The sequence below is a fragment of the Taudactylus pleione genome, unplaced genomic scaffold (assembly GCF_031769625.1).
Source record: "Taudactylus pleione unplaced genomic scaffold, aTauple2 ptg000006l, whole genome shotgun sequence".
NCBI lineage: Eukaryota > Metazoa > Chordata > Amphibia > Anura > Myobatrachidae > Taudactylus > Taudactylus pleione.
The window spans coordinates 31,560,326-31,566,765 of NW_028284409.1; the positions used below are offsets into that span (position 1 = coordinate 31,560,326).

Genomic DNA, 6,440 nt, shown 5'->3' on the forward strand with positions numbered 1-6,440 from the left:
ATTTAATAAATATGTCACACTTTAGCTTTATCAGATTTTCAACAATATTTTTCATAGGAAAGTATGCATTTCATATCTTAATTTTCTTTACATGATTTAGGTAGGTCTTATTATAAAATATAAATGTAGCTTCTTACTTTTCATTCAATTATGTAAAAGCATCAGGAGAAGTGTTCAGTAGTATTACTGTTTAACATATCATACAGCAGAATCCTTCTTCCAGTATAACTGTTATCTGCTCCTTTTCAGTTCATAGTTAATAATTTATACTAGTTGTGTGCACCGACCCCCGTGTTTTGGTTTTGGATCTGTATCTCCTTCGTGTTTTGGATCTGCATTTGGTTTTGCCAAAACCATCCTTGCATGTTTTGGTTTTGGATCTGTATTTTTTATTAAAAAAAACTTATAAAAACAGCTAAATTCACATCATTTGGGCCTGTTTTTGTTCCTACAGTATTATTAACCTCAATAACATTTATTTCCAGTCATTTCCAGTCAATTTTGACCACCTCACAGCTCACAATATTGATTTCATCCAGTAGAGGGCAAAAATGATGTATCCAACTAGCCGTCTGACTAAGTTAAGCGACAGCAGTTGGCGGCACTAACATGTGGCAGTTCAGATTCCAACATGGCACAAAGGGGCACTGCTGTGGTAGACAGGATGGCAGTTTAATAAACTATACAACCTCTAGGAAGTTTAAAAACCAAGAATGTTTTCATTAATCAAGAACTAGGTCAGAGGCTTGAGGGAGTTGGAATATGTTTATTAGAATAAAGACTGTGTAAGGACGGAAGATTGATTCGTTTTTAATGAATTTATTTTAATGTTTTGATTCTTAAAAAAAAATATGAGCTTTTTCTCCCCCTCCAGCAAATGAACTGAACCACGCTTCAGAGTATTACGTCATCAGCTACGTCATGGGGAGGAAGTCTGTACAGGCAAAAGAAAAACAACAAAAACACCAAGAAGAACATGCTGCAATGGTAGTTGTGTGTGCCAAGGTGCAAGCAGCCAATCAGCAGGTTGACCTTTTAGGAGCCTTTCCAGTCTTTAAGAATAAGAAGTTTTACAGAAATGGGTTGAATCTGTCTATGGAGTGCTGCAGAGTAACAGATGTGGACCAGAAGACTCAAGACTGGGTATTTGAACTCACAAAGACAAATATGCAGCTGCTATATGAACAGAGCGAGTGGGGATGGAAGGAGCAGGAAAAGCGCTGACAGATGAATATGCCTGGTACCTTAGAGATGTGCTTTCTGCATCTGTTACTTTTGTGCACTTCAGATTTGATGTGGAATGCAGGTATGATGTCCTTTATTGTTATGAGGTGTTGTTGGAAATCCATGTCCACAGGAAATGATTGGGGAAAATCCTGGTACAAATCTTACAATTGATGGCAATTAGCACACAGATGAAGAAAGTCATCCTTACAGTGTTCAAACACAATCACAGTGCTTACCAATTCTTCATAGACAATTTACAGTTTGAGATAGACGAGACCTCTCCCAGTGTATCGGGGTGCTGCAGTGATGATTGCATGTATGAGATTCTGAGCCGCAAGACAAAGTTTGGAGACAGTCTCCATTCACATTCAGGAGATTGTGCAGGCTTCTGCCACTGAATAAGGTGGTGGATGGACACATGGGATATTATGGGGTGTTTCTACTCTTCTAGTTTTTTTATTTAGTGATGTTTAAATACTGCGCTATTGTGCACATGCATGTGACTTACGCCACTGCAAGTTCTTTTAACAGTAAATAAATACTTGTTTAAATCCCCCCCAAAAATGTATGAGGGAAGATCAATGTAGGATCAAGTTCTTCAGTTTATGAAAGACATCTTTGATCTGGATGAGGTTTTTTTTATACATCTAATAGAAATGCGGTGGCCTTGCTTGTGGAGGTGCTGCTAGTACACACTGTAAACAGACGTTTACTTTGTGCTCAGGGAGATTGTTAGGGATAATGGGACCAAGACTTGCTGTTTACATCAGAGGAAAGCAGTCTGTAGCTCTCTGGCTGAACTAGAATTCCCAGTATCTGTGATGTTTGCTGGGCATACTGGAAGTTATTTGGCAGCAACAGGTGGCATGCCTCAGTTTACCTCAGCCTGCTTTACGCACTGTATATAACATGTAAATATGTATGCACTATGAGTGACCAATATACACAACTAATTTTTGTATTAAACATATTTGCACTTTATTGCACACATCCTGACAGGAAGATGCTCTGTGCTGCTGCTCATATTTCTGGTCTCTCTCATGACACCCACCATCTACATTATCCAGTTATTCTGCTTAGAGTCACTTAAATATAGACGGGGCAGGTGTTTATTGAGCTGAACCATTATTTATAACAGCCTATCAATTCACCAAGGTCCTGGGGCAACCGGTTGGGATTGGTGGTAGCAATTAAAAAATTGGGTACATTTGAATGTTTTTCCTTCCGTATCAACTTGATGGTTCAGAATTTAAAAAAATAAAATAAATGAGCATACAGGAGATGCTGTCTTTGGCCATAACAATTTCTGGACATTCATAAACTGAGTTTAACAATGTCAGGCTGCAATGCCCCAAACAGCACATATATGATGCAAAGAAAAGAGGTGCAATACACAATTGTCCTTGGGTCCTTCCACCCACCCTTATGTTGTATATAGGACATGCACAGTTTAACAAACCAATCACTTCAGCGACAGGCACTGCCAATTGTGTCCAAAGCGATTGGTTTGTTTGGGCCCCCACAAAACAAGTTACCACTGGGCACCTGAGATTGCTGGCAATGATCTCTCCATGCACAAACTGGCTTTACATAAGCAAGATGTTGTCGCCATCATCATCCGATTCGTCACCCTCATCAGTGTGTACATCATCTTCACACAATATTAATTTGTCCCCACTGGAATCCACCATTACAGCCTCAGATGCCTCTGTCATTTTTGGACATAATTGGCAGTAAAGGTCTTCCTCATGGAATTTGTAGTTCATTTTGAGGAACATCATCTTTTCCACATTTTGAGGAAGTAGCCTCCTACGCCGATCGCTGACAAGGTTCCCGGCTATGCTGAAAACTCTTTCTGAGTACACACTGGAGGATGGGCAGCTCAGATAAAGCAAAACCAGTTTGTGCAAGGGCCTCCAAATTGCCTTTTTTTTCCTGCCAGTAGTCAAATGGACTACCTGACATGCCTATTTGGATACTATCATTAAAATAGTCCTCAACCATTTTACGAATGGTGACCGTATCAGATGGAGTCATGGTAGAGGTCTCATTAATAGCAATTCTTTTAGACACGACCAGGTGTCAAAAATTGACTCACCTGCATCATCAGTGGTTCTTTTGGGAAAGTTTTGTTTTTTTCTGGCAGCCACACTCGCTGGAGAAACTGAAGGAGGAGCCATTGCTGCATCACGTGCCACTTGTGATGGCAGTTTGCTTACCAACAGCTCTTTGCAACACTTCAGATCTGTGTCCTTTGGAAGGAAAGACACAAAGTATGACTTAAACCTATGATCGAGCACAGTCACCAAAATGCATTGCTCTGATTGGAGGATCTTGACAACCCTTGGATCCTGGTGAAGCAAATAAATGACTTGATCTACAAGTCCGACATACTTAGCAGAATCGCTTAGTTTCAGCTCCTCCTTCAGTTTCTCAAGCTGTTTTCCTACAGTCTAATGAAGGGAATTACTTGACTCAAGCTGGCAATGTCTGAACTCACTTCACAGGTGGCTACTTCAAAGGGTTTCAGCACTCTGCACAACATGGAAAGTATTTTCCACTGAGCTTGAGTAAGGTACATGCCCCCTACTCTTCCTATGTCATACTTCGTTGTATAGCTTTGGATGGGTTTTTGATGTTCCTTTATCTGCTGTGTCGAAGCCAGATAATTGGCTGAGACAGGATCGCTTTAAAATTAAATCTGCACTATGCCATTTTGCAAACGGCAATGAGACGCCATGTTGCGACTGGCCACCCAGATTCATTTTAGTGAATCTCGCCCATTATAAGTACATACGGCGATGCTATTAGTTAGCGTTGTGCAATTCCCACACAATAGAAAGATGTTAAAAGACCTCATCATATAAATACAGCCAGTCACTAAAACATATAAAATGATCAACCCTGCAAAACACATACCATGGTGTGCTCCACAAACACGTAGTCGCACAACGCTAACTAGCGTCTTTTCTCAATACCCCAATACTTACACACTGCACACTTACATAAAAGGTTCCCTTGCATTAAAGTGTAATATTCAAGGTTTATTCAGAATTAGTAATGTTGTGAAATAAATGTTATTTGATATCTAAGGTTTCGTACATGGTAAGCAGACTGTGTTTGGTGTTGTACTGATCCACTGTGTCTTTGCAGATTTCTGGTATCATCGGTGAGAAGATTGCAACTTGTGTCTACAAACGTTGGACCATAGAGAGTTAAACATTAAAATGTACTCTGTAATGTAACCAGCTTATATTTATTATGCAGTGGAAAAAAGGACACAAAGGGCTGTTGGAGGCTGGATTGTGTCCATACCAGCTAACCTATGAACTATACTGTAACAGACGAACCAGGAAGAAGAACCAATGGAATCATGCCAAACTGTTCTATTGTATTGCCTATCCCTGTAAGAGTATATATGTGGGCTGTCTGAAACTAGATGCCCAGTCTGCTTGCTTTGCTATTGACGGAGGTTTCTACTTTGATGCCGGGATCTGGATCCAGAGCGTGTGCGTATGTAACGACTGTACCTTGGGTCTGTATGATTTATATGCGCTAATTGTATTTAGATCACAGCATGTAACTATCTGTTTCTATATTGAATAATAACTTTTTGTGCTTTGGAACCACAATCAAAGTCTGAAAGAAATTATTTCTTGTGCGACTCATAACACTAAACAGCAACAATTATTTTAGAGTGTATAGGTAGGTAGGAATCGATAGCTGAAGCATATAAAGGATGGAGTTTCACTTTGTAACTACCTCTTGCTTTAGCTGGTGACAGGGCAAATTCAACATTTCTTGCAGGTTCAGCAATCTTCTACATGCACCTGCTGAATCACAAAAATGGCCATAAATTTTGCGGGTCACAGAGAGCAGCTCCTGCGCGGCTCTGTCATTTTTTAAATAATTTTGCACCACCAAGTTAATAGTGTGAGAAAACATGGAATGTGTTAGAATTCACCCAGCTGTAATGTTCTCACAATATTTGTGGCGTTGTCAGAAACCACAAATCTTGAGGTGAGACAAAGTGGGGTAAGCCATTTTGCAATGACTTCCCTGAGTTTTTCTAAGAGGTTGTCAGCAGTATGCCTCTTAGTGAAACTGGTGATACACAGAGTAGCCAACCTCTGAATGAGCTGCTTTTCTTAGATGCTTCTGCTGTTAGTGCCGCTGAAGGCAATGCACCCATGCAGTGGGCTGTTACAGTCATGTAATTTTGCATTTGCCCTATTCCACTTGTCAACATATCTGTGGTTAAGTGGACAGTGGGTACAATGGCATTTTGGAGGACACTAATTACGTTTTTTTTAACGTCCCTGTACAGGCAAGCAACTACCGACCAGTGAGCCTTACATCAGTAGTAGGGAAATTGATGGAAACACTATTAAAAGAAAGAGTCGTAGATTATCTCAAATCCAACAATTTGCAGGATCCCGAACAGCTTGGATTTACTGGGGGGAGATCATGTCAAACAAATCTTATTGACTTTTTTGACTGGGTGACTAAGGAAATAGATAAAGGAGTGGCCGTAGATATAGCTTATCTAGACTTTAGTAAGGCTTTTGACACTGTTCCACATCGCAGACTGTTAAATAAACTGGAAAGCATGGGATTGGATACAAAGATAGTTGAATGGATAAGATCATGGCTGCAGGATAGGAAACAGAGTTGTAGTAAATGGAGTGCAATCTCAAGAGGGAAATGTTACCAGTGGACTACCTCAGTGATCTGTACTTGGACCAGTGCTTTTTAATATCTTTATTTGTGACATTGCAAATGGTATTGAAGGGAAACTATGCCTTTTTGTAGATGATACAAAGGTATGCAACAGGGTAGACACACCAGGAGGGATAAAACAAATGATTGATGATCTAGGTAGACTAGAGGAATGGTCAAGAACATGGCAACTACAGTTTAATGCCAAAAATTGCAAGATCATGCACTTGGGTCTCAAAAATCCAAAGGCTAAATATAGTATTAATTTCACTATACTGGAAACTACTGAAGCGGATAGGGATCTAGAAGTCACTATTTCAGGTGACTTAAAGGCAAGCAAACATTGTAACAAAGCAATGAGGAAGGCAAGTCAGATGCTTGGTTGCATAGGGAGAGGAATCAGTAGCAGAAATAAATAAGTGATAATACCACTGTATAGGTCATTGGTACATCCTCATCTTGAATACTGTGTTCAGTTCTGGAGGCCATATCTC

The 6,440-nt window shown here is 40.0% G+C and overlaps 1 pseudogene; it reads left to right on the forward strand.

Moving 5' to 3' along the window:
- Positions 1-921: 921 nt before the first annotated feature.
- LOC148543174 (N-alpha-acetyltransferase 40 pseudogene) lies at positions 922-1,625 on the forward strand (annotated as a pseudogene).
- Positions 1,626-6,440: the final 4,815 nt, after the last annotated feature.